Source organism: Lonchura striata, chromosome 4, assembly GCF_050655825.1.
Source record: "Lonchura striata isolate lonStrDom1 chromosome 4, ASM5065582v1, whole genome shotgun sequence".
In the NCBI taxonomy this organism is placed as follows: domain Eukaryota; kingdom Metazoa; phylum Chordata; class Aves; order Passeriformes; family Estrildidae; genus Lonchura; species Lonchura striata.
The window spans coordinates 48,253,224-48,266,103 of NC_140706.1; the positions used below are offsets into that span (position 1 = coordinate 48,253,224).

The window sequence follows — 12,880 nt, forward strand, 5'->3', positions numbered from 1 at the left end:
AGGCCAGAGGGAAGATGTGAATGCAACAGGAGTGCAAGATACTGAAGGTGAGCTCTATCATCAGCAATATGTGGAAGTAGGGTGAGAATTTGACATCTGGTTGCACTGCTCGCTCTCTCTGGGGAAAGAGAGCTGTTCAGGTATTTTGGAAATGTGCCTCCTAAAGACAGCCCAGGTGTTCTGAGGCTGAAGCAGGGGATGGTGATGATGGGACTAGGTAATATGCAGCTAACAGTGCAAAATTACCCAGTGGAACTGAGCCTCTGCAGCAACTGGGACAGATGTTATATCATCAGGATGGCCTTTATTGGCTGGGGTTAGAGAGCAGCCTGCAGCCGATGACCCCAGTGCTCCAGCTGTTCTCCAGGGCACCATAGCAGGGAGCTACCCCTGCCCCTGGTGAGCAAACCTGGGCTGCTGTGGCCCCTGGAGGGGCTGAGCCCAGACAACCAGTCTTAGCTCATATGACACAGCTCAGGCTTCCAGAATTTAAACTCCCTGCTATGTGCTTTTCCTTATTTCTAAAGCATAGGGACAGATAGGAAGGCATTCCCTATTTCCTGTCCTGATCTCAGCACCTTGGTACCCTTCCCCATCTCTCTGGCAGTGTAGCTGTTCTCTTTTTGTGGATTATCCTGGCTCTGTCACCCTCTCAGTGTGTTAATCACTAAGCACAGTAAACATGCAAATGGCCTGGGATGTTTTAACACTGGTGACAGCTATTCTCCACTGGCACATTGGTTTTTGTGGTATGAGGGTGAATGGAAATGTAGATAAACAGTGGAGCTTCCGTCAATGTTTCGGGAGCTATTGTGTGTCTCTCTGCATGTAGCCACACATGGACTTCTTGCTCCATGTTAGAGACCTGAAAGAGGATGTTTTCTGCTTTCACCATGGCTCTTCATTTTTTGCTGCAGCTTCTCATCACTTCCCTCCAGCATGAGAGCTGCCTTCCACAGAATTTACTATTGCTCAGTAAGCAGACCCCCAGTTTTGTGCTCCACACCAGTGCTATTTCTTTGCTTTGTGGAATATTGGCAAGCCATTTCCCTATTGAGTTTGTATTTGAAGCATCTCACCTAATTTCATATTTTTTATTCAGTTCTTCTACCTGCCAGTGGCTGCTCCTGGCTGAGAGACATCTGCCTCATAGGTTTTTTTCCCCCAGTCAAGTTTCTAGCCCTTTTATTTCCTTGCAAATGGCTCTCTTATGTTTGCACACGTATTACATAGCACTTGGTGGTTGTAGCCAATCTGACAGATGCAAACGTGCAAACAAAATAGTTTCTGAGGTATTTAAGAGCAAACCTAGTAATTTTGTCCACTTTTAATATTTGTGTTTCTTTGAGGGAATTCCTTTCTTTTGTTGAAAATACCTGAAGACATAATTGGCTGAATTTTTAGTTATTTATTTTTAGCAGGTTTCTACAGGTCTTTGTGATTCCTATCTTCATTCTCTTTTCCATATAGAGATAAGGAAAACTTGCAGGAATGTGCTCAAATGCATGCCAAAAAAAAAAAAAACAACAAACATGATATATGCTAGCATAATAGCAAGTAGTGAAGAGGGAATTTAGTAGGCTGGAGGAGTTTTCTAAAGCCCTACTCCACATTTAATTTTATGATTCTTAATGACAAATGGTGATTGTGAATATTCATGAATTTTTCCCTGGGTTAATGTCATAACCTTTGCAGTAAAAAGGCTGTTTTCACCGGTAATAACTACCTTTCAATTTATTTATGCTTGTTTTTTTTCTTTTTTTTACAGAAATAGATCCCAAATTAACATTCAAAATGCAGGAAAGTAATTTTACATGTTTGCTTGTGGGGGGAGGGGACAGTGTATTTTATAAATCTTATCATGTTGTGTCTTTATTGAGACAATGCAGTTCTTTACTTTCAAACTCTTGAATTTTTATCTCAGCATTATTAGAGTGCTGGAAAAGGGAAAAGATGTCTCAATTAAGCTTTACTGAAGAGACAACTCAGTGTGTAGTATGAAGAATTTGTTTGGTTTTTTTAAACATGAAGAATTTGCCTGTCTTTGTTTTTCTTCTAGTTATTCTAAGCATTCATTTAGTATTTGATCAGTAATTACCTTATATCCTTTCCCCTGAACAGTATTCCCTCTTTTCCTTCCTTTTTCCTGCCCATGATTATATTTGGTGCCTTGCAGTCATTATGTCCTACTCTGCTGCACTGAACTGGATGTGCCCTTTATCTGTCCATAAGCCTAATTTATTCAAATCATTTTATATTTGCTTGCTCTGTGCACGATTTTACACTTACTATCAGCAAAAAATTCCACTTTAAAAATTATATCCCCTGTGGGCCATCTATATAGAAGTTGAATAAAAATGGGTAGGGTGCTTAAATTTGGGAGTACTGCCTTGTTCCTGTCCCTCTAGTCACTCTGAACTGTGCTGTTTTGCTGACACCTTGCTTCTTGTCCCACAGATAATTTGGAAGGCATTTGCTGTTGTGCTTTTTCTGTGCTGTGCTTTACTGATTCTACTGAACAATCTCGCTATGTTGGGTGCAGCACCAAACAAATCTTTTCCATCTGGATAAATTTTACCCATCACTTCACTTTTGGCTCTCTATTGAGAAATGTATTGAGAGAACTTAGAGCACATTTGAGAGACATGCCATGAATCTGGCTGCCTCTCCTTCCCCGGCTGGCCATTTCTACATGTTGCATAACCCCATCTCCTATTAGTGTTTCCAATATCCGTTCTGTGGCTGCAGCTTGGATTACTGGTGAATGGACTCCTAAATCCTCCCTTGACTTAAAAAAGAAAAATATTTTTTGTTTTGGTTTTAGATACTATTCTTTTTAAAAGGTAAAGTTGGAGTAGTTACTTTCTAGGCATCCTCAGGAAGCTATCAAGCAGTATTACTAAAGGTTTGCCAATTTCCCTTGCTATTTCCTTCCAAATTCAGAGATGCAGTTAATCTAAGTCTCAGGTCCTGTCAACTTTTAATAGTTCTAATTAACTAACTACCTGTCCAGATTGGATGATAAAGCCTTTTAACATTTCATTTTTTCTCCTCATGAAAATGGATCCCTGTTTCCGGGATGTGACCTTCAACTTCTTCTGTAAATACTCAGGCAAAGAATATTAATTCAGGCTCAGTGTAGCATCAGTCTCATCTGTCACTGACTTCTCACTCATTCCCTTTCATGTCCTCACTGATTTCACCCCTGGTCATCTGCTTTTCATATATCAGATGAAAGATCTCCATTGAGTTTCTTCACATCCTTGCCATTTTTTAAAAAGCATTTTCTGCTCCAGAGTTTCCTGCCAGTGTTTATAATTGCTCCATTTTGAATGCAATGTCTTTGGCAGACCTGCTAAGTAATATAATAACAGTGCAATAGAGGAAACTGAAACCGTTGTTGGGGCCTGGGTGGCAAATTTCTCTGGATCTGGATATATTGAAGTGGAAGTGGTGCTACATTTACAGTGTGTAGTGCAAGACCAGAATCTGCCCTTGTATGTGAAATAGCTCATAAATTACCCAAGGCTTTTTAGCACGGTGTAGTGGTGATGCTGCCTCACGTTAAGGGCTCTAAATAATGTTTTTTGGGGTAATCACATAGAAACATGGAACTCGCCAGAACACCTTTTGGAAGAAAGCTTATATTTCCTCATGAAGAAAAACATCTGACCTGGTCCTGAAGTAAATTCCTTTTTTCTTCCTATAAGGTTATATCTGCCATATGTCTATGCTAGGTTTTTATTTGTGGCACCTCTGTACATTTTTGTGTTTGATTACATGGCTGTGTTTGATTTACTGTGTTGTGTTCCATCCCACTGTCATTACGAGCTCAAGTCTCCTTCTGATAAACTTTTTCCTTTTCACACATGACTATGTTACACACCAGAGACCTGTGGTTCCCCATATGCAGGGAGGGATGTTTCTGGTGTGCAGCTGAGGTGACTCCTGACAGCTCTGTGACCCAGAAAGCACCTTCGAGAGGCAGCTAAAACATAAACAGGCCCTCAAGCCTGCAGGCATCACTCACCTGCTTTTGCAGACTATTAAGCAGACCAAGAGAGGGCAGAAGTGATGTAAAACGACCATAGTTTATCTAGGAGATCTCTCTAGCCTGCTTGAGAGATGACAGGTTTGCCAGTGGGCTGTGGAGGGCACACTGCTTGTACCACCACTTTGCACTGGAGCAGAGCTGTGTAGTGGGGTGAGGGGCTTTTTTGTAGGACCAACTATTGCTCCAGCAAGGATGTGTAGCCCCAGCAGCTGTACCTCTGCCCTCTGTTTTGGAGGGTATGTACACCTTGCAGCTGGCATAGAGAATGCTGCTGCAGAAACTCTTTGAGCTCAGCAGTCACTGCACCTTCTACCTTTCTTTTTTTGGTTTTGTACTTTCATGTCCTCAATCATATTCCCTCTGTTGCTTAATACCACATCTGGCATTCTTCCCTTCTTTATTGGTTTATGTACACATTAAATTAGAAAGCAGTCCTCTACTAGATCCAGCTTTGCTTCCTCCCCTTAATCTACTCTGAGGTCTAGATAATTAAACTCTCCCACTATCACTGCCAATGGTCTTTCACATGTTTTGCTACTTATATGCTATGCTTCACACCTCCTTCCCAGTCAAACTGTGAACAACACATTCATTTTAGTACATCTCCACTGTAGGTATACTCCTTAGTGCTCTGCTACAACCTAGTTTATTCCAGGCTTCAATTTTCAAGATGCGCCAGATTGTCTTTTGGGAACATTAGAAGCCTCAAGAGATGAAAAAGGAAGGGAGGAAAACCCAGAAATATTTTTCTGATTCTTTGTGCACAAGGCACAGCCAGCTCTAGCCAAGCCTTCAGTAATTTAAATTCAAAATAGTTCCAGCTTTTTTTCAAAATACAAATAAGGTGTTGTACTTCTGTACATGGTTGTTTTCCCAGTTAAACTTTTTCAGTCAGTGAAAGCATAAATAATGTACAGTGTGATATCATTGGAGGGATAAAATTACTGTGCTCTTTGTCATGTTCTGTAGTGGAAATGCCATATAGATTTAAATATGCTGGTCTATCCCAGGATATGACCTGCTTCCAACTTTTTCTGAAGAAGATATACAGAAATTCTCATTTCTGTTGTTTTCATTTTATTGTCTGTGTTTTTCTCTGATTTGATATGCAATCATCAAAAGTCTTTCTGCCAACCTACCTTTCTGTAGGTAGTTTTTAGTGCTTACAGGGTACTAAATATTGGTATTTATGTTAAAGTTCAAGCAGTACATGGCTGTACTTCAGCACACCACTTTGCTGTTTCTTTCCCACATGGGAAAAAACATACAACTTCATTGGTAGTTTGGTTTGATGAAGGTGGGTAAGAGTATTGTGTAAGAAATAGCAGTGCCTTCAGACCTGATAGTATTTAGAGGCCAAAATAACAAGACAAATTCCCTGAGATCTGAGCATATTATGTTTGGTCAGGATTACCAAGGAAGACAATACTTGGAATGTTTGTGTAGAAATGACATTGGAAATCTCCATGCAGCTGACTCACACTGAAATCCTAGGTAGAGGAGAGATCCACACCACTGCCTGCCTATGTACCTGCCACCACCACAGCCAGAAAGACTCCTGAGGGTTGTGGATGTCTTTTATTACTCAGCTCAACACTGAGGTTGGAAGAGTTGGCTTTTCCTTTTTTTATTCCCAGCTGAAGGGCCTTCTCAAGGAGTCCTCTTTGTTGTTCTCCAGCAGCAGCCAGCGCATCAAATCACAGCCTGCATCTTTCCACCCCTCTTTTGTTGCAGAAGAGGGCCAGCTGCCTCCATACCCTTTCCTCCCCAGGCAGGGAAGTGACTGTCACTGTTACATTTGCCAGCCCCCCTGGGACACTGACGAATGAGGCTGAGCTCCCGAGGCCTGAACATATAATTTGCAACACGCAATTTATGTCACATCATACCTAGCTGGAGTTCTAGTGCCTGGAGTACCCAAAATACATCTACAAATAGATCATGTCATGTCAAAAATGAAATGGAAGGTGATAGTAATTGTGGACTATATAATTAAAAAGCAAGAGTGTCTAACTAATGGCAACACCTGGAATACCTGCACAAAAAGCTAATTGAAAGTCAACTTGAAATCCAGGGAAAGCCTAGATATGGCTATTTCTGCCCCTTAAAAAAAAAAAAACCTGCTCAGAACATTGAAAATTGCACTCTTATCACACTTCTGCTGGTGTGAACTGCACAGAAATAAAGCCTTAAACAATAATCTGACTTTTCAAGAAGGTTACACCCACATAAATGTATGAAACTGGACGTGGTAGGTTTTTCTAAATGTAGAATCTATCTAGAAAATCACGGTGATTCCAAATCTAATAAAGTTTCCTTGATGTTATGGAGTGTAAAAGTTTGTTAGAAGTACAGGGTAGGAGGAGAAGGAGGAGGGAGAAGCAGTTTTAGGGCCATGTGAAAACAAAGCCTTTCTTCTCCTTTTAAATATTTCTGCCGAGCCTGATTGAACAGAGGATGAAAAGCTGCTGTCTTGAAATTTGAGGAAAGCAAAGGATTTCTGTTTCCACTATTACATTGAAAAGTTCTTTACTGCATGAAAGGTCATCCCTTCTAAACGTCCTCAGACTTGTGGCTTCAGTTTTGGGGGAACAGAGCTGCTGATACCACAGAAATCTATTAACAATAGGATGTGATATCTCTGAGAGGTCCACGTGGTCAGGAACATTAGCTCTCTATTCTTTATATTCATTTTACATTGAGCCTTAGCTTAGATACTTGGAGATTGAGGTTTTTACTAGTAAAAGTGGCATAGAGAGGTGGTGTGTTTTTACAAAAGCTCTCTGTTGTACCATGGTAAGAATGTCATAGTAATGATCTGAGGTGTCCTGAGACTGACAATCACAGTGTCAATATGAGCAGTGTGGTCTTACAGAATCAGGCCTAAATATTTGGTGTTGCATTTGAGCTGATGTTTCTCTCTGTTATTTAGATTGTCAAAACCACACCTAGAATGCATTAGAGCCTTGTCATGACAATTGTTTGGGGAAAAACAGCCCCAAACTCTTCTAGAAAATATTCTTTTGTCAAAATACAGCATTTTACAGAAATACAAAATGTTTCATGGAAGTGTTTGTTTCAATGAAAATTTCTTGGGGAAAACTTTCCAGGGCTAGACTGAAATTCTTAGGGAAAAAAGAAAAGATAAGAAAAAATTACTCCCTGGGAAATTGTTTGACCACCTGGGTCATGATGACCTCATGTTTGTCCAGCCTGGGTGCAGAGGTGATTTGTACTGCATGTCTGCCTATTTTTCTGCTTCTCCAATTTCTCTGAGCCTTGTCAGAGGTATTTTGTGGTGTGAATGGTTCACCATTCTTTGGTCCAAAGAGCTATTCTGTAAGTCAGGGGTTAGATTCCTGGTATCCACCACAGAGGCCAGAGTTCCTGTAGGGATAAAGCAGGACTAAAATTGAAACTCAACTTTTCCACTTCTAAGCAAGTTGGTCACCTTGTTATTACTCCTGTGGTGGATGTGGGTCCAAACATCCCTATTAACTTTTCCACTTTTAAAAAGGTTTTCTTTCAAAGCTGAAGTAAAAGTCAGCTCTGAAACTGAGCTTTCCATCCTGTCCCTGAAATAAATCTGTTATATTCCTGTTTGCTTATCAAGTACATTTTCCATCAGGTAAACTCACCATGAAACAGGCTGTAGTCCAGTAGATGTTAGACCAGTCATGTGTGGTTGATATGCAGGCCTTACTATCAATCAGCGGGAAGGTTTTATGTGTTTGGGTGAGCAGAAGGGGAAATCCTGTCTACCAACCAGTCTTCATCTGTGCTCATATAATCTCTTGAATATGGTGCAGGCTCTTCTACGAGGAGTAGCTGCTATTGTGGTGTTTCTAGTACAAGCCAAAAGTTAGCTTCACTTTGAAGACAGGAGAGGATTAAAGTCAGGCTCTGGTTGCTGCTATGTCTGAGTTGTGTAGTATGCTAATGAAAATAGTGTTGGCATGAACAATGCGCAGTTGTGCTTTCAGCCGTATTTTCAGGTCAAGAGCACCCTCTTGCATTCTCAATCAAATATGTATCAAATTGGAGGGAAGCAGGACTGTAGTCTGCTTCCTTCTTGCTTAATTTCATGTTATTTATTGTTTGAAGCAGGTGGGAAGAGGCAAGCAGGCTAATCATGGACCCTGCTCTTTTAAGAGACTAGTCCGGGTACAGCTCATACAAGAGCTATGATCTCATCTTTTTCTTCTTCTTCCTCGCTTCATGACCAACCACAACCTATCCCACAGGAAGCATTTCCAAGAGAATGGTGTATCACTGACATGTTCACCATAAACCACTTAAACACAGAATCAAAGACTCACCTTTAGACATTTCCACTGAAGTTGTTTTCAAAGAAAAATATGAAGAGGAAATCTCTGCTCTCCCTGATATGCTTATAAATGTGGTGCAGCTCTACTGAAATCAAGAGCTAAAACTGAAATAAGGCCTGGAAATTTTATCTTCTGGCTCAGAAAACAGGATTCTACAACGATCCTCATTCATTGTGGAGGAAAGCCAAGTCCACACCAAATGTTCATATTAATTGCATAATTTGATTTAGGACTTGACTGATAACACAAGGTGACCCCCTAAAGCATTTAGTTTAGTCAACTTGATCTAGTCTTAAAATGTAAGATATTATTGAAGACAGGCACTGCTCTAACTGCAGAAGGGCACAGATTTGAAATGTATTATTATCAAGTGACTGTGCAGCCTAGTCCCAGACTGTGATGCAAGTATGATGGGTGCTGAAAAAAATGGACATTAAGGACAGTAAATCCCACATACTTTTCCAGGTGCAGGGGAGACATATAATATTCAGGTACTAATTCACAATACTTGTAGGAGATCTTTGTTCTGTGTTTTGTTGTCCATGCCCAGTAACATGCAGATCTTCCAAATGTCTACTCTTGAAAAGCTGACCCATCAAAAAAGGCACTCTTTCAAATGTCCTGTTGTGAATGGCAGCCTGGCCCCAAACCCAGTTGATCTGATCCACATGAAGAAGTGGATGGAATTATTTGCGCAGGTAAGTTGCTTGAATGGTTTTGGAATAGAAATGAAAACTGCAGTCTTGCATATGGTGTACTTTAAGCTACAGGTGAACTAATGTCACATATTACTATAACTTCACATTGCAGATATAGCCTTATTTGTAGTAATAATATGGGAGATACTGGTTTTTATTTATAAATCATTTATTTGTAGTAATTGTGTTAATTTCAACACAATGATAAAGGGTTTTTATTTATTTGAAATTTAAGAAAGGAATAAATAGAATTGGTGTGTTCCATCCAACTAAAAATTTCCAATAATCTATTATTAAATCATTAAAATATTTTAAACTAAATTGGCTGTAATATTTTTACAAGCAGTTGGCTTATGAAGATGGTAGTTTCCTTCCATATGCAATAAAAAGCATTTCACATGCATGAAAAACTAGTGCACCAAATTCCAGGCTATAAATAAGGCAATTGTAAAATGTAAATGCTTAGAAACACTAGCAAACTTCAGCCAACAAAGCAGGGATCAGAAATTTATACCCTTGTTACTGGTAATTACAGTCACATTCTTTACTGATCTGTATTCCCAGCCAAAACATAAAAGTGTCCTGGTGCATTACCTGCTTGGAACTAAGTCACCCCAAGCACACATGGTCCAGAAAGCCAATCTGTGTCCAGGCTAGCACATGGAGCTCTGCATATGCTGCTGTAAATGTACCTGTCTGCCTTTTAAGCAAAATAACTGAAAGCCCCTCAGGGTGTTCTTACGAAATGTAAATTCGCTGATTTGGAGACCTCAGCATAAAATCGCTGCTTTTAGTGGATGGCAGTTTAACCCCCTCCTTCCCCTAATAAAATCAGGAAAAAGAAATTCAGTCCCATGGTTGTTTTTACACACATGCAACATTTGTCTTTTTTCTTCTTCTTTGACAAAATAAGTGATTAGGCATCTAAAAGTGGCTTCTTTTTTTTTTTTTAACAGCAATCAGCAATAAATTCTTAATGCTGTTGTGACAGATTAATCTCAACCTGTCAATAATTCATATTTGAAGCTTCTGTTATTCAAGAATGAATTGTGAGGAAAGATGAGCCTTCTTTTGGGTTCATACTGACGTCTCCTGCCAAATATTATTAATATGCTTAAGAAAAAAAACCACATGGGAACTTAAATTCATTAGCAGTCATCTTGTAAATATTTTGACAATGCTGCATGAATCACGTAGTTTTCTTTGAATGATGTGCAAACACACATGATTAATGTGTCTTAAACAGTCCAACTAACTAGTCTTAGTTACATAAAATTACCCATCCAGAGTGGCAGGCACCTACATATTTGACTTAAGGGGAACTCTTGCAGTTCCTTCGTAGCTGATAACTGGGCCCTTTGCTGTGTGGAGTGGGGTGCCAAGCGCTGCCTGTCCAGTTCCAAGGCCATTAAACTGTAGCCATGAAGCAAGAGCAAAACACAGGGGTGATACCCTAGGGATGAGAGCTTGTTGCCTGGAAGGCTGCTGTGAATTGAGCACCTTCAAGAGTCAGTCATTCAAGTCTAAAAGTAATTTTGTAGTAAGATGGCTTTCTGGACAGGACAGAAATTTCAGGACATGTTAGAGAAGTCCTCAGTACTGTTAGCCAAATTCTGATCCTCTTAAGTTGAAAAAGGGGGATCTAAGAAATAATGGAAGTCAGAACCAAAATTTCTCACTGAATGATTGAATGATTTGGGTTGGAAGGAACTTGAAAGATCATGTAGTTCCAATACTACATCCCCATCCAACCTGGCCTTGAGCACTTCCAGGTATGGGGCATCCACAGCTTCTTCAAGCAATCTTTTCTAGTGCCTTGCCACCCTCATAGTAAGGAATTTCTTCCTGCTATCTAATCTAAACCTGCTGTCTTTCAGCTGGAGAATTCCCTCTTGTCCTGTCACTACATGCCCCTGTAAATAGTGTCTCCCCATCTTTCTTGTAGACTCCTTAATTCTTGTGGGTATTGGGAGGCCACAACGAGGCCTCCCTGTAGCCTTCTCTTCTCTAGGCTGAACAGACACTGTAGATTTCTCTTGGGGTTCAGATGGTCAGGGTGACCCCAAGAGACTGTAAAAAGTCTTTGCTTCCCTAGCCCAATGCAACCAAAGAAGGAGCCTGGAATGCTTCTGATTGTGCTTTCAAGGTTATTTCTTCTTATCTATAACATTCTTTCTTTGACCTGCCGAGTTTTGGTTAGCAAGGAAGTCATGGTGATCTGCCCTCGAGTTTCAGTGGCTCCTACCTTATATACTCAAAATTATGTGTCTATGTTTACAATTTCTTTACCAATTACCATAATCTATGTTAGATAGTGAATCTCTACTTTGAACCAATAGAAAAGTGCTACGATTACACTAAGACATGGAGGACAAGACACAAAGGTTAGGACATGCCCAAATTCTTCCATCCTGTGCCCTCTTGAACCCCATTCTAAAAATCCCAAAATTATACTTTTCCACCTTGTGTTAGTTTAAATATCACACTACTAAAACCCTTGTGGCTTGTAATTCCTCATCCAGAGTTTGCAGTTTTCCACAGGCTAAAATCGAAGCCACAGCTGGTTTTGACTTCTTGCCAAGGTCTCCAAGCCCCCTGCCAGAGTCTTGAGACAGCCAGGGTAGTCAGAGGGATGTCCTGGACTACGACAAGACACAATTGTCTCAGCCCTTCCTTGTAGGAGAGGTGACCTCCTCTGGACTCCCTCCAGCAGGTCCATGTCCTTCCTGTGCTGGGCACCCTGGAGCTGATGCAGCCCTGCAGGTGGGGTCTCAGCAGAGCAGAGCAGAGCAGAGCAGAGCAGAGCAGAGGGGCAGAATCCCCTCCCTGTCCCTGCTGCCCACACTGCTCTGGATGCAGCCCAGGACAGGTTTGGCTCCCTGGGCTGTGAGTCATGACTCCATTGCTGGGCCATGTCCATCCTGTCACCACCAGCACCCCAAGTCCTTCTCGGCAGGGCTGCTCTGGGTCTGTTCATCTCCCAGCCTGTGTTGATAAGGTGTAAACTTCCTCACAAAAGGCTTCCTTTTTTTCTGTTACTTTTTCATCCTATTGAAGCAGTTAATGGAAAGTCACCAGTCTTAATGCATTTCAATAAGCTGAATCTCTTTGGGATCTTTCAAAGGCAATGATAAAACAACCTTGAGTTTTAAAGCTTAGTGACACTTTATGTAAAAATGTTCTCCAGGAGTTTTTCTGTATGTTGCTAATGATGTAAACAATAAGCTTTCTTCCATTTAAAAGTTAAAATGCTTTTCCTTGTCCAGTTCTCCAAATTTCTTTGGGCTTTAGTCATCATGTCTCTGTTCTTTTTGTTTTCATCACCACCTTTTTTTTTTTTTTCTTTTTCAGATGGAGTAAACTTATTTCAAAGACTTGCAAATTAATACTGGTTGTCTCCTGTCCTAAGTGCTATACAAACATAGAGAAAGAAATGATCCCTTCCCTGAAGGTCTTCCCTGATGATCTGAAACAAGAAGGAGCTGATGGAGATATACTAAAATAGGCCTTGCAGGTCAGTGATGTTGACTGGTAGGTTTGATTGAACAAGCTAGAAAAAATTTTCATTGGCAGTACACAAATTGCAGAGTTCTTTTCAGAGCAGAGCCAGATCAGAGATGTGTGCAGAAGCCAGGGAAGCCAACCTTTCTCACTGTAAACTAAGGGAACAGGTCTCACTCTTTCTGTTCTCAGGCCTATGTATGAGCTGCTAGACAAAGCCTAAAGGGTACCTCATAGGGGCTACAAGAAAGGGTGCAGGCAGGACTGCACCACAGAAAATAAAAGGAAAGCCACCTGAG

The 12,880-nt window shown here is 40.7% G+C and overlaps 1 protein-coding gene across 2 annotated transcripts in view; it reads left to right on the forward strand.

The window, feature by feature from the left end:
- Nucleotides 1-12,880, forward strand: part of CXXC4 (CXXC finger protein 4) — a 182,161-nt gene that overhangs the window by 54,955 nt on the left and 114,326 nt on the right. Inside the window, exon 2 of one of the 2 annotated variants that reach the window (XM_085579018.1) lies at nucleotides 12,432-12,594. The gene's annotated coding sequence lies outside the window, so the exon portion shown is untranslated. Of the gene's footprint in view, nucleotides 1-8,092; nucleotides 12,595-12,880 lie in introns of those variants that run through there. The other variant, XM_085579019.1, reaches the window with a different exon arrangement.